This window comes from Alligator mississippiensis, chromosome 1, assembly GCF_030867095.1.
Source record: "Alligator mississippiensis isolate rAllMis1 chromosome 1, rAllMis1, whole genome shotgun sequence".
In the NCBI taxonomy this organism is placed as follows: Eukaryota; Metazoa; Chordata; order Crocodylia; family Alligatoridae; genus Alligator; species Alligator mississippiensis.
In genome coordinates, this window is record NC_081824.1 from 474,557,761 (window position 1) to 474,579,696 (window position 21,936).

The following is a 21,936-nucleotide window of genomic DNA, read 5'->3' on the forward strand; positions in this document are numbered from 1 at the left end:
GAAAGGCACCTCTACTCTTGGGGAGATTATCCAGTTAGCAGGGGCGGCCCTCCGTTCCTTAGGAGCGGACCGATGGGCTGCTAACGAGTAGTGTCTAACGAAGCCACTGTTAATTTTTCCCCATTGCTGGAGGTATATTGGTACTCCGATCATTGGGATTCCTTGGTGTAGGTGCACTGGGCTGTGAGAGCATATCCAGCAGTCACTTTTATTTCCAGCTTGAGCCACCATAAGGGAGATACTAAGATACCCAGGTGTGATGTATCAGGATACCAGTGCCATTTTTAGAGACAGGAGGGACAAAGAATTTCAACAACAAACATAACCAGCGCCAGTAAGAAAAAGAAGACTACCAGCCAAACCCAGGATGGCAGCCAAAGTCTTTCTTCGTCCTCTGGGCTCAAGTTACCTAAAGGACTGAGAACGTCGGCTCTTGGTCTTGATCGAGGTGGTGATCTTCTGAGTGGGAGCATTCACTTTCTTCGAGGCTGGAGATGATATCTTTGTTCTTCAACTGATGAATCCGGCTGGGCTGAGGTGTTGGGTTCAGGGGAGAGGTTACTAGCACTTGCACCCTGATGCTCCTCACTTGCCTGAGTGAGGTCCTGAGGGTCTTTGTCCTTGGCCTCAGGGAAAGGTCCCAACCTGGGTTGGCATTTAGCTGCTTCGGGGTCCAATGGAGGTGATACCTTCTTGCAGTGTGAGGCGTGAGTCCACATTTGGTGACCTTGGCAACGAACAGCAGAATTAGTGGTCAGAAGTACCTGGAAAGGTCCCTTCCATCTGGGTTGAAGTGCGTTTTTCCATTGATAGACCTTTACGTAGACCCAATCTCCTGCTTTGAGGTTGTGACAGGGAACATCCGGTGGTTGAGGTAAGGCTTCTTGGACCTGGGCTGCAGCCTGATGTTGAACCGGTTGTTGCTGATGTGGGAGTCCCAGGAGAGCAGGGTTCGAACAAAGGTCAAGGATATCCTCTGCTGGCTCCCGCGGTGGGGGTGCCCTGGGCAATGCTGGATACATCAGAGCGGTGGCCGGCGTGTAATTTGAGGGAGCAGCCAATTTCTCCCGAACAGCTTTTAACTGCTGTTTTAATTTTTCTTGAGTCTTTTAGACTTCTAGTTTGCGATTCTGTCGCCTTTTGGACATTTCATCATACCAATAGAAGTACGTGTCCCACTGGTTTTGTGGTGTTTTGGATCCATGGGACTCTAAAGCCCCTCTTAAGTGCACTATTTTATCCTGATCAAATGTTCCTTCCTGTGGAAAATGCTTCACGGGATCATCCCTAGTATCCCAGTTCCACTTATCCAGGTACTTGCGAGCCTCGGGAGAATAGTGTGTGTACATGAAGTACTCCGGAGTCCCCTTAGGGGGGACAGGAACTTGTTTAGACTGACTTGTTCCCATTTTCAGTCACACAGGGAGACGTAGGAGAGGCTTATTTAGGATGTCCGGGCTGCTCAGTGCCTTGCCCCGCAGTTTTTCACCGCCCAGACAAAAGGCTTCTGACCCGACACCGGCTCATTAAATGGAAATGGGGAGGGAAACACAAGAGGGATCCTTTCACTCCTGCTCTCGGCAGAAGCTACTGGGACAAGGGCTTTGGAAAAGACAAAATCACTCAGACGCCCTGTCCACTGGGTCACGAGGTTCCAGCTGGGCCCTTGCTTTCGATGCCACCTTTGTAGGCAGAATCGGGGCGGCTAGACCCAGCCGTAGTCCCAGACCTGGTCAGTGGCTCATTTTTCTACATACACAGACACACAGTCATTCAATAGCCAGATAGAAAAAGACCAAATCACTGGGAAGCCCTGTCCACTGGGTCACGAGGTTCCAGTTGGGCCGCCTTGCTTTCCAAACTGCCCTGTCAGGCAGAATTGGGGCGGCTGAACCCAACCGTAGTCTCAGATCTGGTCAGTGGCTCATATTTCTAAATACACACACACGCGCATTCATTCAGTCAGCCAGACCTCCTCCCCCACACCGCCTGAGTTAATTAACTGCAAGCCCGATGTGCTGTTGGATGAAGGTGCTTCAAACACTTTCTCCCTGAATAAAACGTACGTTACCAGACACAAAATTGGATCCTTTACCAGACAGAAAAGTTTAGCCGGCAGTAAGGTTCAGACTGACCTGGGTCTTGTCATTACCCCTGGTGACACGTTGGCATGACGATCTTGTCTTTTCTTCTCTCTTAGGTGTCTGGTGAGACTTGAGACCCCAAGCATTCTGCTTCTGCCTTTTATGTTCAGCTTCACAGCTCAACAGGTAATGGAAGTGAAATGGCTCATCCTGGCCAGCCAAGTAAGGCAGCGATGCTGCAGAAGCAAGATGGGTGTGAACTGCTTCCCTGGGCATGCTGGCCTTGGGGAAAACCACCAGATCCCTCCTGGCTGGGAGGAGAGCATCTAACAAGTTGGCAGTGTCCCAGTAGAAGCTCCCGGGGGTGCCTCCATCTGCAAGCCCACTTTTCACCCGTTGCAGCCAAGCCCTTGGCCACTGGGCGAGGCTCCACTGTTCGCCGTGACACTGGATGCTTGAATGTAGCTGGGCCACCTGAGTGGCAGTGCCGAGGTGAGTCGGGCGGGGGCCTGTGACAAGGTTACATAAGAGTGAGGAGGCAATCTCAACATAAGGACTACCAAGCCCCTCTGTTGGAGTGCGCGGGCCCAAGGCAAGGACACAAGAGAAGAGACTGCAGAAAACTACAAGGAGTGAGAAGCCACTTACATGCTCAGACAGGCAGAGGCAGAAAGGCTGTCATCCCGTGGACCCATCCCGGCAGATAGGGCAGGGGAGGACGCAGGGAGAGGACGACAGGGGTGGGCAGGGAGGGGAGGAGTGCAGGGCTTCTCCTCCTCAGGGTGAAGCAGCACGGGAGCAGCCAGGCGAGCTGGAACCTGCGGGAGAAGGGCAGAGTCAGGGCACGCTCAGTGTGGGGTCCTTCTGCTCACCCCCGGGAACAACCACGGGGTAAAGGAGCGTCTCCCAAGCAGGGAGCAGGACGTGGCTCTCACACATGGCTCAGTGGGGCTTTCTGTCCCAGTGGGCCTGGCCTGGGCCAGAAGCTCTGATTCCCGGGATGAACCCCTGCCAACAGGGTCCTGAGGCCCAGAGGTGGGCAATGAGGGGCCAACCCAGGAGATAGCTGGTCCATGCAGGGCACTAGGGCCCTGGCAGAGAGGTGGGATGGGTCATCCTGAGCGGCCTGGAGGCGGGGGGCCCCCGATCATCATGTGGGCTGGTGGAGGGGCAGCCCCTCAGGCCTGGGTCTGGTTGGGGTGCAGGGGAGAAACTCACCTCCTTGCTGCCCCCGACCTTCTCCTCCTCCCCTCTGCCACATTGTCAGCCCTGCAGGTGGGAGGCAGAGACCCTGGTCACCTCCCATTCACCCCAAGCCCCCAGGCTCCGGCCACTGCCACCACCCCATGCCCAGGCCTCCCCCCAGGAGCTGCTCTTCCCTTTGCTGAGCACTGTGGGGACAATGCACATGTGTGGGCTCAGGGAGACTGACGGCGCCATCCCACAAAACAACCCTTCCCCAAGGAGAGACTCTGTGCAGAAGCAGGGCCGGGCCCTGGGCTTCAGCCCTGAGCCCTGCCAGGAACAGCCTGGTGCCCCCCAGCCCCACACCTACCGGGACAGGAGGACTGCTGCGTCCTGCTCCTGTTGGGCCAGGCAGGCCCTTAGTGCCTTCAGCTCCAGCTGCAGGAAACGGGACCGTGTGGGTTAGAGAGGCCTCACGCCACTGCCCGTCTGTCTGCGCACAGAGCCACCTCTTGCCCCATCTGTCCCTCTGGCCCTGCATTTGCCATTCATCCCACAGCCCAGCCCCAGGCACCTCCGTGCAGCCATCAGCCAGCGCACTTGGTCTCCTCACAGCCCCCAGCCCCACTGGGACCCGTTCACCTGCTGCTGGCTGTAACTGCCGCAGGGTATGTCCTCCTGGAGAAAGAAAGAGCATCTGGGGTGATGGGCTCCATTGGGCAGCAAGGTCCCATCTCCCCGTGATACAGGGTTGGTGGCCCCTCGAGCCCCGGGGCCGGGCAGGGCTCCTAGAGCTGGGCCCAGGGATCCCAGGAGTTGGTTGTTACCCCCTGTCCCAGGTGAGTCCCCACCTCCCAGCTCCAGGTCCCCCCAGACACTTGTATTCGGGAAAGACTGTCCCTGCGATTGGGGGATGAGTCCATAACCCTACCTTAGTCTTGGAGGGCCCCTGGAGTTGGTGGGAGACAGAGACTGTCCCCCAGGGTCCCATGTGCTGCATGGGGCTGGAAGGGGCACGGGGCACCTGGGGAGAGACCCCCACCCTCAAAGCTTCCCATCCCACTCCCTGGGCAGGGGAAAGACTCATGGCCGTGGGGGGGTGCGGCCACGTCTGGCCCCTCACCTCGCTTGCCACCCGCATGGCTCCCGGCCCTGCGGGGAGACAAGGGGCCGCCCGTCAGCTGGGCCCACGCCGCTGCAGCACGCAGGGCGACCAGCCCCTCCAGGGCACAACGCGTGGGGGCACCTCCTTGGAGTCCTGCGTGCCACATGGGCAGGGCCTTCCTCCACGGGGGTCGGGTGGGAGTCCGTCTGGGGAGCAGGACCTTGTCCCCTCCCCATGCAACCACGCAAGTCCCTCCACCGCTTACGCCAGTCCCAAACTCACCGGGTGCAGGGTCCCTCCTCTCCTGCACTTGTCCAACGGAGGGGACAGATGGGGACCCCTTAATGGGGGGCAGTTTTCTTTTGGCCCACCCGTCTGTGCCCAGGCAGGCATCTGGTGCTGAGAGGACATGAGGGCTGAGCGTCAGGCTGGGTGGCACTGAGCACCACTTTTAGGATGGGGATCCCAGAGCCCGTATGAGCGCCACCTTGCAAGGGAGCAGAGGGCAGCAAGGCCATTGCCAGGAGGAAGGCTCCCAGGGCTGGGGCATGGGCAGGGGCTGCAGGGCCAGGACCTGGCCCAGCGTGAGGAGCCCATGGGGGCCAGTCCTGTTCCCCTTCCCCAGGGAACTTGCTGGTGAAGAGCAGGGGGTGACAGCTGGGGGGGAGGGGGTGGCACAGGGCGGGGGCTGTCCAGATTGCACCTTGGACAGCGTGGGCTTAGCCTGCTAGCCAAACCCTGCCGGGAGGGGAAGCCACACAGCCCTGTGGACTCTCGTGCTGCCCAGCCCTTCTTGCTCCCATGGCAGGGCACGTGCCCAGGTCTCACCCAGGTTGCTGGAGCGCAGGCGCACGGCGTGCAGCTTCTCCCGCCGGAGCATCTGCAAAGAAACAGCCCTGAGCTGAAGGAGGGAAAGAGGAGCCGGACTGCTGAGACCAGGGATGAGGCATGGGGCCGAGTGCTGGGCTCTTGCCCAACCTCAGCCCCCGCTCACAGCTTGTCACATCTCCCAAAAGTTCCCTTTTGAGAAACTACCTAAAGAACTAACAAACTACCCAACAAACTGCTAAAGTAAGGAACTAACTAACCAACAGAGATAAGGCACGAGGACGAGGAAGGGCAAATGGCGCGGGCGAAGGGTGGGAGAGCACTGGGAGGAGCCGGTACCTGAGAGTGAGGCTGGGCATTGTGATGTCACTGGGCACAACAGTTCTTTTGCCATGGCAACCAGGGGTCTCCCTCCAACCCGGGCAAGGTGCTGAGTGCGGGGGCTGCGGGCGCCTTTGGTCTGGCCTGGCCTGGCCTGGCCTGGGGGTGCTCCCGCCCAGATGACTTGAGCCCCTTAACTCTTTGGGCGCATTGTCTGTCCTTGTCCGTGTGGCCCAAGCAGTGACCGCCCTGGCTGGAGGGTCACAGCAGTGAGCGCCCTGGTGCAGGGGGTCCCGGTAAAACAGTAGCCCCCTCTGATCACTGCCTGGTGGGGTGGGGCTGGGAACACAGAGCCCAGCTCGGCCTCAGCCCCATCTGCAAAGCCAGAGTTACAATGGCCTCCGAACCCTCCACCCCTGCTTCTGTCGGAGAGAAATAGCTCCCATTCCTCTTGCCCCTGCTCAGATACAGCTCAGCTCCCCAGCACAGTGCGGTCACTAGTAGTGGACTTTCCTGATGGTCCTCTTGCCCCACACTCACCCCCGCCACCAGCAAGGGGACGTGGTGAACTCGTGCAGCTCAGGGGGACACTCCCTGGGCTGTTACTCCACATGGGGAAGGGGGAGCAGGGATGGGCATGCTGATAGTTGTGGCACAACCGAATCGCCAGCAGGACACTTGTGGGCTCCTCACAGGAGCCCCAGTGCCAGGGATGGGCCCAAGGATAGTGCTTGCTCTATGGCATGGGTCCCAGGGATGAGGCACTCACTCAGACCTCCATGCCTGTGGGGTCTGTCCACGAGTCACCATTCGGCTGAGACGGGGTGGGTGGCAAACAGATTGATCTTTATTAGGAACAGGATTCAGCAACTCACAAGCTCACAGCTTGCAGGGAGAACTACAACTACCCACCAGCACAAACTGCACCTGCAGGGCATCACGGGGAGAGACTGGGTCATCCCACTGCTGGCCCCTTCAAGGGACCTCCCATGTACCACATCCCCGTCCTTTACTCGGGCAGCTCCCTCTTAGCGACTTGGATGTTCATCAGGCGCTACTTCAACTGGTGTGGAAGAAATCAAACCTCGCGTTGTGGTTGTATTAGACTTGGCAGAGCCATCTAGGTTTATTTAAAACTATACCAGTGATCACAGGGAGAGTTCTCAAAGGAACTCTGACCTCTACAAATTTACAAGCGTATTTATACTTTAGACAGCGAGGAAACATGCAGGGTTCAGACAAAGCAACCTGGGGAGAAACAGAAAGATGGTGATCATTCGTTTGTCACACGTAAGCAGTTTACTTATTTAGAAAAAAACACTATGTTTTGGGAACAGTTCTCAGCTTCTGGTTCGGCGGAAAGGAGGAGGTTAACATCTGCACACAGACAAAACAGGGCATGAAGGTTTCTCCTTATCTTAGAACATGTTAAAACACATAGCATCAACATCGGCACCTTTTTTCTTCTCTTTCTCTCTCTTCTTAGTCAAGTAAGAGGCCTGGTGAAACTTATTTCCACTTTCCCCGCTTTTGGGCCTTTTTGGCCCAACATATTAGATATTTATAGCCAAGAGCTTTTTAACTTCTAATTTTTCTTTCTTTTTACCTTTTCATTATTTTAACATACGTATCACAGAAGTCGTCCAATTAAGGGAGAAAGCAATCATGGGCACCCCTGTCATTGTACTAGGAGGCAAGTGGGGACATGCCCAATATTTAGAAACATTTAAATCCTTTCCATATTGATATGACAGTTGAAGACAAGCATTTTGGTGAGCATGCCAGTGTGGGAGTGATCTTTTTGACCTGTTTTGAAGTCTAGTCTGATTTACAAAGTTTCTTTTAGCTGCTGAGTCTTTAAGTTCATATAAGAGGATCCAAAAGGAAAGACTGAGACGTACCCAAGTCACGACTAACCAACCCCACCTCGGGAACCAGGAACTAGGCAGAGGCCTTTTTCCTTTCCCGAAGGGCATAGTGGTGTCGTTGGGGTACATTTTCTTCGTTCTGTAGTGGTAAATCCTCTTCGCTTTGTAGTGGCAAATCCTCTTCGCCAGTAGGCGCTTGGCTCACTACTGGTCTTGAGCTCTCTTGTTGGCAGGCGCTAGGCTCACTACCGGTCTGTGGAGGCTGATTACAAGGTTGATATGGAGGAGACTCTAAGTCTAGCAGGGCTGATGTTTTCTTAGTGTGTGAAGCATGGATCCACGGTTGGAGTCCTTGACACTTTATTGCAGTGTTGGCTGTCAGGAGTCCCTGGAATGGGCCTTTCCAGCGGGGTCCCACCGATGACTTCCGTTGATGGACTTTTACATGAACCCAGTCAGCAGGCAGGATGGACTGGCACGGCTCATCTGGTTCCTTGGGGAGAGTTACTTGTACCTGTGAATGAAAAGCCTTAACACACTTCCTTAGTGCCGCACAGTAGTCTAGAATAGTATCATCAAGTAAATGTATATTGCAAAAGTGGGAGGCAACAGGTGGTGAGGCAGGGAGCCTCATGGGTCTTCCCATCAGGATTTCATGTGGGGTAAGTCTGGTGTTTCGACTGACAGTAGATCTCATTCTCATAAGGGCTATGGGACGTGCATCTGGCCATTTCAAGTGAGTCTCAGCACAAATTTTGGCCAGTTAATTTTTTTAAATGCCATTTTGGCGTTCCACTTGGCCCGAGGCCTGTGGATGGTACGGGCAATGAAAGTTCTGCTGGATTTGCAGGACTTGGCAGACTTCTTTCATTATCTGCCCAGTAAAATGAGTTCCTCTATCGGAGTTTATGGAGAAAGGAATACCAAACCTTGGAATAAAGTCTCTGAGCAACTTTTTGCTCACAGTGATGGTTTCAGCTTTTGCACATGGGTAGGCTTCTACCCATCCAGAGAACATAAATACAATAACAAGACCATATTCATAAGAACAACATTGCTGCATTTGAATAAAATCTATTTGTAAATTTACAAACGGCCCCCAAAGTGGGGGATGTGCTGCCTTTTTAGGTTTTCCCACATTATGGGCTTGACAAATAGGGCAGGTATAACAGTATTGTTGAGCCACAGATGAACAAGTTGGAGCAAACCAATCAAGCTTAACAGCTTCTATCATCCCCCCTTTGCTCACGTGTGCTATGCCGTGGTGCATGCGAGCAAGATAGGGAAGAAGGACCGTTGGGGCAACCAGGCGGCCGTCCGGGGAGCGCCACAAATGGTCAGGGTGTAACAAACACCCAGCCAGTCTCCACATATATTTTTCTGGTTCTGGAGCCTGATCTTGGAGGAGGGCAACGTCATGAAGACTTGCCAATGGAGACTGGTTAAATGAGATAGACAAAAACACAGGTGTAGCCTGAGGAGTGGAAATAGCCACAGCTTTGGCAGCAGAGTCTGCCAGAGCATTTTTACATGTAACATTATCATAAGGTTTGTGGTGAGCTTGGCATTTAATAATAGCAACAGCAGAAGGTAACTGTAAAGCATTGAACAAGGCCTTTACATATGGCCCGTTACTAATTTTGGCACTTCTTGACACGAGGAAGCCTCGTTGCTTCCAAAGTTGACGATAATCCTGTACAATACCAAAGGCATAGCCAGAATCAGTGTAAATATTAACAGAGGTACCAGAGGCTAGGGTGCAAGCCCTGGTAAGCGCCACAAGCTCAACAACTTGAGCTGAATACACATTGGGCAAGTGATGGCTTTCTATAACATCATATTGGGAACATACTGCATATCCTGCAACAAGAGAACCTTTTGAGTTTCTTTGACATGACCCATCAACATAAAATACTAGATTTGGGTTTTGCAAGGGGGTGTCCTTTAGATCAGTGCGGGGCATTGTTAGGTGGGCAGTAACAACAATACAATCGTGGGGTTCACCATCTAAAGGAGTAGGCAACAGGGAGGCAGGGTTTAAAACAGGGCATCTAGTTAAAGTAATATTTCCAGCAGAAAGAAGCAAACTGTCATACTTAGTCAATCTAGCATTTGAAAGGTGTTGAGTTTTACTTTTTAGTAAAAGGGCTGCTACAGCATGTGGGACAGCAACAGTAAGGGGAGAACCTAATACAGGGGTACAGGACAGTTCAACAGTAATAGCAGCTGCAGCTACAGCACGAAGACATGGAGGAAGTCCGGCTGCAACTGGGTCAAGAGCAGAGCTATAATAAGCAATGAGACGGTGCTTGTCTCCATGTGCACAGCAAGTGCAAATCCGTCTTTTTCATGATAAAAAAGAATAAATGGTTTAGTATAATCAGGAAGGCCTAGGGCAGGAGCTTGCGACAGAGCTTGTTTAATAGAGGCAAAAGCGGCTTCGGCTTTTGAAGTCCAGGGCAAAGGCTCAGAGGTATTAACAAGAGTCAGGTTTTGCAGTGGCTTGACTATAGAGGCATAGCAGAAATATCATGACCCAAATAGTGGACATGAGGGAGACAAAGTTATAGCTTTTCTTTAGATGCCTTATGGCCTTTTAGGGCAAGAAGGTGAGAAGAGTTAAAGAATCAGCTTTAGGGGGTTTAGGTTGTAGCCGCGTTGGTCTAAGGATATAGGCAGACAAGGTTCTGCGGTAAACTGCGGCGGGTGAATAACTACCCCTCCAGTACGATCAGGCCGGGGACGAAAGGGACACTGACCCAAATGAAGATGGTATAGCAAAATGAAGTTTTACTTACAACTTGCACAGGAAGACAGAAAACTCTTTAACAACTGTTTGGGATGTTACAGTCGGAAAGCGATTGCAATAACGACAACAACAACAACAATAGCTGCCACACGAGAGCTCACTCTGTTCGGGTATCGAGTATACATTCGACCTAGGGGACGTGGGATCCTGGAAAGGGTGATCAGGCCTCTCCAACTGTCGTGTGGACCCCCCCAAGCTCTGGAGTTGTGTCCCTTTTATAAACTAGTGAGCCAACTAGAATGTGCTGCTGATTTTCAGTCAGGAGCCTGTGACTGCCGGCCTTGCAGTCACACGCTTCATGTAGCCTCTGGTTGGCTGAGGCCATCTGATCACGCGCCTGTCAGCACTGCGATCATGAGGTTTTCACACTCCAAGCATAACTTGCTCTCATGCTTTACATTGGTGTGGCATGTGGACTGGCGTTTGGTCACCTTTTTATTCAGACATGCCCCCTTGACCAAATGCCAGATTAAACACCCTCGAGTTCTAGTTCTTCTTCATTTACATTAGGCAGTTGGGTATACACGAAGGTCGAAAGCGTCATTACTCGACGTTTAACTGCATTCAAAATACAACAACCAATACAAACACACAGCAAAATGCCTAATAAGGGTATTAGCAGGGTTAACAGCGGAGCGATTATATGCATGGCTAGTGAAGAGAAGTCCCAACCAAATCCTGAAAAAAGGTCTGCAAGCCAGCCTTTGCTGATACTAGCTATGGCATTAGCGCCTTTAGCCGCTTTTCGAATTAACTCGAGTTGGGACATTAAAGGAACTGTAATATTCGGGATAGATATGCAGCAATATTCGGTGGATAAGTTTAGATACTTGCATACTCCTCCATTATGCACTAACATGGCGTCTAAAGCAAGCCTATTTTGTAGGGTCATTAGTGATGTTTCTTGTAACTGCCTATTCATTAAGGTCAAGGCTTCGTTAGTGGCATTGAACCCTACTTCTACCTCTTTAGCTAGGCGGACAACGGCTTCACGGGCTTTCATTATTCCCACCCACCATACGAACAGGCCTTCTACTTGCCATTCGATTCGTTTCGCCACCCGCTCACCATAAGTCATTTTCGACCAGATGGTTGTAGTGCGCCTCTGTCTAGAATCAGAATGCCGAACCCATGGGGTGTACGGGTTGGAGGTATTGGCGGCGAGAGGTGGGCACAGTTCCACGCTCGCTATAAAACAAGCGCCGTCGAAATCAACGGGTAAAGCCGTATATAATAACCCGTCATCACACGCCCACATAAGACCGCGGGGTATGTTAGTTGGCAAATTATGTCTTCTACACCACAATGCTTGTACCCTGGGTGCGCAGTAAGGATGGGACAAATTACGGTTTTCAAAATAGCGTACTTCCGCTTGTCTAAGGGGGAAAAATGCACTTAACAGTGGGTGATTACCATGAAATTCTGTCAGATTTACTCCTTTGTTAAGATCCCATCCCCCTTTCCGCATCGGGGTACTATTGAGAAACAAGAACCACGAAGGTGAGTATTGCCGTGCTGACCATGGCAAGGTTTGGACCCGATCGTCGTCTGTGCCCCACTTTCGCGCCCCCCATGGAATGTGATGACAGTCAATTGGTTCTACTTTATGACTCCCTAGTCCCCAACTCCTACAGTTTAAGCTTGTGATATTTTTCTTTGTTACAGGACCTGTTGGCCAGTAGTACGCCGCCATTTTTTCCCCTCTTGTGATTGTGTGGTCGGGAAAAGACACTACCTGACAACCTGGGCAAGATATGGGGCCATTGGTTCTACAGATAAAGGTCCCACACAATGGCCCTTGTACCTCGCAGAACCATCAGGTGATGTCAAGGGGAGCGACATATGTAGTTAACACATTCCCGTTGATTGCACTTGGTTTTGGTATACAAGTCGTCACACCCTCGGGATGGGGTCCAGTCGCGTTGGCCCAGATTTCTATTAGCTGCAACACGGAGTTTCGCTGCAGAGGATCATCGGGGTCACTTGTCTCTGTAGCCGCTTTGGTCGTGAACACGAGTAGACTGATGATGAAGAGGTCGCCTCGTGACATGTTGTCACCACCGGAGAAAGCTAAAAAACCCCAAAACTCATGATCTGTCAGTGATGCATTATAAATTGTATTATACACGGGAAGGGTGTGCCCTGTCGGCTTAGCCAATTATGATGGGCTAAGACGATGCGTGTGGGTGTGACTGCTTCGAGGGAAACAAAATAAGTATTAGGGTAATCTCCGGCCCTAATTATAACACCCTGTGCTGGGGACGGATGTTTAGAGGTGGCTGTAGGGACGGTTAGCCACACTGCTTCGTGAGGAGAATAACATGGCTTCCAAGGTGGGCGTGGTGCTGGGGTGCGTTCTTCCCATAGCGTCTTTGTAGCATTCATTGAGATCAGTACCTCGGTGTTATGTTTGGTCCAATTTTTATATGACCCATTTCCTTTTAATCTTAACTGCTCCTTATACAGTCCTATATGACGTTCCACAACGCCACTGGACTGTGGATGATAGGGCAAGTGGTGATGCCACTGAATGTTATGTTCTGCCGCAAGTCGCTCTATAGCTTTTGAGTTAAAAGGTGGTCCTCCATCAGTGTGTATAACATGGGGCACTTGCCAATGAGCAAAAGCGAGCTGCAAGCATCCCTGAACTGTGGAAGCGGTAGTTTTCCTTGCTGGGAGGACCAGAAGTTGGTGAGTTTCCAAGTCCACGATCGCTAGTCCTTTGTTCGGTGGTCTTGATCCCGGGAGCGGTCCAAGCAGATCCACTTGCCACACCTTTCCCGGTGTGAAGTGTGCGGGGTCAAAGACACCCTGCGTGTGTTTGTGATGTGTTGGTTTCTCCTTAGCGCAAGCTGGGCATGCTTGGGTTATCTCCTTCCATCGCTGCAAACTTGGTCCTTTATCACTGTGTTGCTTCCAGCAAGTCCGTGCCCTTTCGGCACCTGGGTGCCCCCAGAAATCATGGAGCCATTTCAGCAATGGCTGATCATCTGCCACATTTGTCAGGTTTAATTGCAATATGCCTATTTCACTTGGTGGTCCTTGATGGGCTAATAGGCAGTCGATGATGGCATGTACGGGATCCGTATCGGGTCGGTGAGAGCGTGTATGTTTAACTAAGGGTGGTGTGGAGAACCGTTGCAAAGTATCTTTAATGTCTTCCCAGATGGGTTGATGCTCCATTGCTTGTGCTGCTCCGGTGACGATTCGATATATGCACTCTGAGTCCATGGCGATGGCAGGAACCGGAAGCGTTCCATCGTGATGGTCTCGAGCGTGTGTGAGTGCTAGATGGAATCCCCGTAATTCAGCTGCTTGTACCGACTCATCTGAGGAGGATGAGCGGAGATCGGCGTTCTTACAGGGGTCACAGTAAAAGCCATACACGCTGCCATTGCGGGATGTACCGTCAGAGGCTATCCAGGCTAGTGATGTAGTCCCATATAGCCGAGGTATACTGAGTTTTTCATCCTCATCGTCGGGGGGCAGTTCCCCGTCGATGACTTGCCACGCTGACCAATAGTATTGAAACCGCAGAACGGTCGTGCTCCAAATCTTTTGTGTTCCTTGATACTCAGGGTGACTCTGGCCAGGGTTGAGTAAGGCCAGCATAGAACCTCCTGGTGCAACAAGGGTACCTGGAGACATCGACAGATGTTCTGCCAATTGGGTCGCAAGCATAACTTTTGCTAGACAACCATACCGATGTCGGTTGGCCTGTAGTGTGCGGTGACCGGTGAATGCAGGCTGCTCCGTCACCGGGTCCTTGGCTGTGAACCAGATGTGTTCGCTGGTAAAGCCCGCATGAATTATTAACGGGGTGCTAGCAGGTGGTGCGATCAAGCGTGTGTTCTTAACTTCGTTGAGAACCGCTTCTAAGGCCCGTTGATCTCGGTCATTCCAAGGTTCCCTTCGCTGGGTTTTTTTCCGAATTTGTTGTTGCAATCATTGTACGACTTTTAAGTGTGGTGGCGTTATGTAATGACGGAACCAATTTAGTTGGCCTAAAAGGCCCTGGAAGTCCGGTTGAGTTATGGGTCGGGACTCAAGTTTAGGTGTGGAGTTGTGTGCCGTCCCCCATTGGTACTGACCTGCGAATCGTGTCCCTAAAAAGATGATATCTGAGGACGGTTCCTTCATAGATTTGGTCGTATTTATTGTCCATCCCTCATTGCTTAAGTGGTCTTTTAACTTCTCGGCGGTGTTGTGGACCGTCGCACAGTGATCTCCCATGATGGCAATGTTGTCAACGTAGGACCAGATTTTTACGTCCTCGGCCCATGGATGGAAATGTGTGAAGTGCTTAAGGGTGTTGTTCATCGCCACTGTCACTAATGCCGCTGCGTTACGGTAACCTTGAGGGCAAACTTCCCATTTATACATTTCGCCGCTTATACACATATTAAGGACCCCTTGTGGATCATTTATGGGGATTGAATAAAACATATCTTTTAAATCTAAAGTGATGGCCCACCATTCTCCGCCTCTTTGTGTCTCGATTATACCATTTAAGACTTCAGTTATTGTTTGGGCCGCGGGCATTTGGAGTGGTTTACACCGGCGGTTCACATGCCGGTAGTCTACCACCAACCGGGCTTCGGTTAGTTTCCCCAGCTTGGGAATACCCCATCCCGCCGAAAGATAGGTAGATGATCTTATCGGGTTGATGCAACCTCGTTGGTTTAAGTCGTGTAGTAGGGCCTGGACTTGATTCTTAAGTGTAGAGCGCGTTGGAATCGGTTGATAGCGCCATGGGGCCGGGTTTGTTAAAGTGGGCTGATGTTTATCCTCTTGGGTGACGGACAGCGGCAGTACGAGGAGAATCTGGTTTTTGAGATGTAAAGCTTTTATCTCCGGGATTCCTAGAATATTGATGCCCCCTTGGACCCCGTGTAAAACTCTAGTACCAATCTTGAACTTTACTAAGGTTGTAGTAGCCGTAGCGTTTAAACCCTGTACAAAGATAGTTCTTGATGTTTTAATATGTGGGACTTCGGGCTTTATTACATTTACTTGGGCTCTCGTGTCGAGTAAAAAGCGTGTCGGTGTTGCATCGGAGCCTCCGGGTGTGCTAACGTTGAGGGTGACATATGGGCGTTCATCATTGAAGGGTCGGCCGTCGGTTCCTGGTTTGGCTGCCGCTACTCGTTTTTTCCCTTATCGTACTCTTGTGGTCTTGGCCTAAGGCCTAGACGAAGTGCTAGTATTTTCTGCCCTTCATCCCCTAATCTGCGGAGTTGGTCCTTTTCTAGACCACTTTTGCTTAACAAAAACCTGAACCTAGTGTGTTCTTCGGGGGTACGATTTGGTGGTGGTCCATGCGGTGGGTAGTTAGTTCGAGGTTTATTAGGTGGGGATCCCCAGGGTTCTGCCGCCCATGCTTCCGATGGTGGGGCAGATGTGGTTTCTGTCTTGTGTGCCGTAGTGAGTTTTCCTAAACTGCTTAGGACGTTCCCTATTGGGCCTCCCACCAATGGATGTAGCAGCAAGCGAAACATGGGTGTGTTATTACCCCCGTAAATTTCCACGCAGGCCTCTACTGCTGACGTGGACATGGGGACAGCGCCAGGGTCGTGACACCAACGATGAGGCCAATAATTATTCGCCTGATAAGGAGTTAAATTCAACGGGTACCTCCCGGGGTCCCAATTTAAATAGCTTGCTCCCGCTATGGCATACAAAAGTTGTGTGGCTGTGGGGTTACCCGGTGGACCCGCATGCCAGGCATGGGCTTGGGCCATCAATGCTGGGATCGTGGCAGCACACAAAGGAATTGGCCAGGCTCGGTTGCGCAGTATCTTGGTTGTATCACTGCACGCTCCGCCACTCCACGCGGGTTGGCGCATGAGTGCCATGCATTCCTCGAGGTCTACCAGATCCGCCCCGTGTTCTAGTATCAGGCGCCCTTGCCATATTACCGGTGTTTCACCCGGATTTATCCGGGTTTCTTTCATTAGTTCCTGAAGCTCCCCCCTAGTGCGGGTGCGAAAGGTGGTGAGTGTGCTGGTTGCTGTGCCATCAGTGACAGTTTTGATCAGCGCTACAGGGTTTACCTGTAGAGCAGGTGCGCTTGCCTCCGCAGGGAGGGCAGGGTATAGGCGCAGGGTGCTGTACGGGGGTGGTCCCTCAGGCGGGGTTGTTGGAGTCTCCTCTGCCACTCCCGTTTCTGTGATTTCACTCGCCCCTCCCGCTTCAGTGCGCAGGCCCTCCCCTAGGGGGTTTTCACTCACTGCACCTGCGTTGGGATTTCGCGCCTCGGACGCTTTAGCCACTCCTTCTTTTTCTTCAGCGGCGCCATCTTGGAGTGGCGTTTTGGATTGTGTGGCGCTCTGATCTGCAGCCGTCCTAGCCAGTGTCTCCACCATGCTGGCTTGGTTCGCCGCGTGTTGCAACAGGGTGGTCACCGTGCGAAATAAAACATTAATTATCTTGCCCTTATTCCACTTCTTTGCTCCCCATTTCGTAGCCTCCCGCCCGTTGGTTTCAAGGCTCTCCCGGAGTCCTGTCAGGATCTCATTTTCAGTGCCTCCGGGGCTGAGGTTAGGGCACCTGAATTTGTCAGGAGATGTGTTGCAGCCGCCACCCTCTTTTAGATATTTAATACATTTGGCATACTCTTTTGCAGGGGTACGATTGCTTGTGTCGGTGGATTTGACCCGATTGAGTTGTACCTCTGCGGCCGTATCGGGTGGTCGGTATAGGACCGCGGGGCTAGCGAGGAGACACCCCAGGGCTGCGTGAGTGAGGCCGGTAACGACCCGCTCTTTGAGTGGCCCCCCGGTGTTTTCAGTCGGGCGGATCGAAACATGGCCGCCGATCCTCCCATCTTGCTGGGCCTGATGGTACGCCACATGGGCCCATAAGTCATCGGAATTTGTGGTTGGGGGCCTGTGGTGATTTCGCCACGGGCAATGCCGGACTGATTGGTCAGTGCACTCCTCATTCTCCCTTTTCCCCGGAGATCCTGTCCGTGACGCCATGTGGTAAACTGCGGCGGGTGAATAACCACCCCTCCAGTACGATCAGGCCGGGGACGAAAGGGACACTGACCCAAATGAAGATGGTATAGCAAAATGAAGTTTTACTTACAACTTGCGCAGGGAGACAGAAAACTCTTTAACAACTGTTTGCGATGTTACAGTCGGAAAGCGATTGCAATAACGACAACAACAACAACAACTGCCACACGAGAGCTCACTCTGTTCGGGTATCGAGTATACATTCGACCTAGGGGACGTGGGATCCTGGAAAGGGTGATCAGGCCTCCGACTGTCGTGTGGACCCCCCCAAGCTCTGGAGTTGTGTCCCTTTTATAAACTAGTGAGCCAATTAGAATGTGCTGCTGATTTTCAGTCAGGAGCCTGTGACTGCCGGCCTTGCAGTCACACGCTTCATGTAGCCTCTGGTTGGCTGAGGCCATCTGATCACGCGCCTGTCAGCACTGTTGTTGCACAAACTGCCAGTTTCGTGCCCCTGGAGGCTTGTCCAATTTACCTCAAGGAGAGAGTCACACACTCAGGCTGGGTCCAACTCGAGTTTATTGTTTGTGCAAACAGGTTGACAGTGGAGCTCAATGCTCAAAGCAAAGTCGACCCCGAGCCGTGCCCGAGGTTTCATTTTTATAGCTAACCTGAACAAAAGATTCCAACGTGATTGGTTACATTTTTCTGCAAAGTTTAGTACACGTGTAGTCCTAAAACGCAACTGCAGCAACAGGCCTGCCGCCTGCGTTCTGAACTGTGGGCCCCTTAGTAACCCCGTGTCTTGGTGTAACTCTAGGGCAATGAGCGAGTACGATGTTTACAAAATGTATGTGCAAAACAAGCATTAATCTGTGTTCTAACAAGAAGCTTTGAACCTTATCTCAAAGCGAGCGTTGCCTGGACTGTTTCTTATTATGACACTGCTTATCTACTGCAGGAGGAAAGAAGAAACATCTCACAGTTCAGCTGTGAGGCCCTGTATAGGGAAAAGAAAAGGGATCATGAGACATTTTTACTACACTACCCTTTGGTATTCCAATCCGTGCTTTCGGTTTAGCATCATTGCTTCCTCCAGCTGCATCTCAGCATCCGACGAAGCAAGCTGCTGCTTACGAAAGCTGATGCATCCCTGGTTTAGTGAATCTAGGAAGGGCAGATCCGCACTGCAAATCTCCCCTGAATCCAGGCTAGCGCGGCCAGTTCCTCTCCCTGCCCGGATCCTTAAAGAAGCAGGCTGAAGGTGTCACAACCCATTGTTCATATGCCTATAGTACAGTGGAAAATCCCATAGTTTGATAGAGAGGGCACAGTCTGTCAATCATTTTGTAAGTAGGTCATGTAAGTAGGTCACGAGTGGAAAACTCCAGAGCCCAGTGACTATATATTAATGACCTAGAAAAAGTGCCCGCCAATCTTATGTAAATTCGTACCCCACTATTGGACTGTTCTAAATCATTCCTACCTGGCGGACAGCAATTGGCTTGCTAGCCGTAGAAGAGGTTGAAGCAGTTTCCGCCCAAGTTGGAGAACTCCACACACACCTCGTGGAGAGATCTGAGCACGCTGTGGAGCCTAGCAAACTCCGCGTGTGTCTTAGAGAAGAACTTAGTGGCCTGGTCAACCACTAAGGACTCCCCGTCACCGACCCAAGGGGGCCTAGCACACACCCACCCGAGACGTAAGACGACTGCCGGCCTGAACACCCCGAACACTTCTGCAGACCGACCAAAGAAACTTTGTAATTTCTGCCCGACTCAAGTTTAGTTTACAACTGTAATTGAAGCAAGCTTCTGACCTGCGCTGTACGAGCAGTGTAAGTAAACAATCTTTTTGCTTAACCAAAACGTGTCAGTACCTGATTCCTCTCCAAGCGTCACAAGTACCCGCCCACCGACTAGGGCTCCTAAGGCCCCGAACCCCGCGCTGTGGCTCTCGGCGGCGACAAAAGGCAGGCCCTTAGGCCTGCAGGCCAGAGTGAAACCTGATGCCACGGCATATCAGAGTACGGTGGATGCTCATACTCTGGTTACCTGACGAAGCTGCGCCTTAGAAATGGGTGCTGTTGATTACTTAATATGTGCATTGTGTTTTTAAAAGACATTCAGAAACGTATCGTGTTTTCCAGCAGGGCTGTCCAGTTGTTCAGAAGCACCTCTTACACCTCATCTCCGTAGACCTCATACTTTTATTTATACCATAGACTTTTTGTAGCTTTTTTGTTTTTTTCCCTATTTCTGAATTGGGCCTTGACTTTTGGGGAGACCAGATTTTTCTGTCTCGATTTGTGCTCAGCAGATAAGAGGGTGGTCAGCGCTTCTCTATAGGATACAGGAAGGTGCGACTTTTTTGAACGTATAACAAGGTGTTCCCTTTGACGTCACGCAGTATTAATACCAGCCCCGCAATGCTATACTGGCAACTATAGGCAAGTCAGTCTCACCTCCATCCTTGGCAAAGTCTTTGAAAAAATTATCAAGGCTCACATTTGTGAGAGCCCAGCAGGAAAAATTCTGCTGAGGGGAAACCAGCACGGGTTCGTGGCAGGCAGATCGTGCCTGACTAATCTAGTCTCTTTTTATGACCAGGTTACGAAACGCCTGGACTCAGGAGGAGGGGTTGACATCGTTTACTTAGACTTCAGGAAGGCCTTCGATACGGTATCCCACCCCATACTGGTGAACAAGTTAAGAGGCTGTGACTTGGATGACTGCACGGTCCGGTGGGTGGCGAGTTGGCTAGAGGGTCGCACCCAGAGAGTCATGGTGGATGGGTCGGTTTCGACCTGGAAGGGTGTGGGCAGTGGGGTCCCGCAGGGCTCGGTCCTAGGACCGATACTCTTTAACCTCTTCATCGGCGACTTGGATGAGGGAGTGAAGTGTACTCTGTCCAAGTTTGTGGATGACACAAAGCTATGGGGAGAAGTAGACACGCCGGAGGGCAGGGAACAGCTGCAAGCAGACCTGGACAGGTTGGACAAGTGGGCAGAAAACAACAGGATGCAGTTCAACAAGGAGAAATGCAAAGTGCTGCACCTATGGAGGAAAAATGTCCAGCACACCTACTGCCTAGGGAATGACCTGCTGGGTGGCACGGAAGCAGAAAGGGATCTCGGAGTCCTAGTGGACTCCAGGATGATCGTGAGCCGGCAGTGTGATGAAGCCATCAGAAAAGCTAACGGCACTTTATCGTGCATCAGCAGATGCATGACGAACAGACCCAAGGAGGTGATACTTCCCCTCTATTGGGCGCTGGTCAGACCGCAGTTGGAGTACTGCGTGCAGTTTTGGGCGCCGCACTTCAAGAGGGATGTGGATAACCTGGAGAGCGTCCAGAGAAGGGCCACTCGTATGGTTAAGGGCTTGCAGACCAAGCCCTACGAGGAGAGACTAGAGAACCTGGACCTTTTCAGCCTCCGCAAGAGAAGGTTGAGAGGCGACCTTGCGGCTGCCTATAAGGTCATCACGGGGGCACAGAAGGGAATTGGTGAGGTTTTATTCACCAAGGCGCCTCCGGGGGTTACAAGAAACAATGTCCACAAGCTAGCAGAGAGCAGATTTAGACTGGACATTAGGAAGAACTTCACAGTTCGAGTGGCCAAGGTCTGGAACGGGCTCCCAAGGGAGGTGGTGCTCTCCCCTACCCTGGGGGTCTTCAAGAAGAGGTTGGATAGGCATCTAGCTGGGGTCATCTAGACCCAGCACTCTTTCCTGCCTGTGCAGGGGGTCGGACTTGATGATCTATTGAGGTCCCTTGCGACCCTAACTTCTATGAATCTGTGAATTGTTGTTATTTTTGTTGCTGTGGTTGTGACGTTTGCTGGCAGGTCCTGAACTGACGAGTTCCGCGAACCTTCAAGGCCCCCAAAAGCCAGTTTCTGAACTGGTGTTATCGCTGACAGCGCTGGGCATTTCACGGGCCCCGCTTACCGTGCTGGCAGTGCCGCGGTATTTGCAGCGTACAGGGAGACTGACAGCCTCCCGTCCCGTTGAAGACTTCTGACTGTCAGTTCCAGCTGTGTATTTAACGCGCACTGCGTTGACACCGCCTTCCAGTAAGCGCAGGGTCCCTGCGTGGGGTCGGTCCCCTGCTCGTGTCGCGCGTGCTCCTGGAGGAAGTAGGGCCGGGCAGAGGAGAGGGCGGGCGGCCAGAGGCACATCCCCTCGCCAGGGGAGGGTTCAAGTCAGGGTGTCGTCATCACGTTGGGGCATTGCACTGCCTTCACGCAGATCCTGCGTGTCTCTGTCTCGGTCTCGGTCTCGTCTTCTCTCCTCACGCAGCCAGCCAGGAGGCGAGAGGCAGGGAAGCGCTGAGGGGGCAGGAATCTTTGGGATACACGAGCGAGGGAGACGCCAGTGCCGAGGGCGGTGTTGCGAGAGGGATTTCTCCCCAGGTTGCTGGGCCCAGAGGCTGCTCGTGACAGCCGAGAGGAAAGGGGCCTTTTCCAAAGGGGAGCAGCAGCTCCGTTGGGACGGCGGGGTGCGAGCACGCTGAGAACGCCTCAAATGAGGCAAAGCAGAGGCTCTGCGCCCCAAGCTGGAAAGGAGCTGCCACCTTCAAGTCGTTTTCGGCTCGTGCCTGCACAGCCGTTAAGCGTGTTTGCTCAGCGTTCACTCTGTGCGATTAAGTGCATTTTCACGCAACAGGGATGGCCACTGACACACAATTAAGCGTGTGCACAGAAACAGTGAAGCGCAATCACGTGCAAGCCTGTTCTAGTTGTTAGCTGTGAGCTAGCTGAGAACAACTAAGACGA

General features: G+C 52.2%; 1 long non-coding RNA gene across 1 annotated transcript in view; it reads right to left on the minus strand.

Moving 5' to 3' along the window:
- Positions 1-6,619: 6,619 nt before the first annotated feature.
- Positions 6,620-21,936, minus strand: part of LOC132248755 (uncharacterized) — a 54,441-nt gene continuing 39,124 nt past the window's right edge. Inside the window, exon 4 of the long non-coding RNA XR_009460127.1 lies at positions 6,620-7,920. This is a non-coding gene — a long non-coding RNA (uncharacterized LOC132248755). The remainder of the gene's footprint in view (positions 7,921-21,936) is intronic.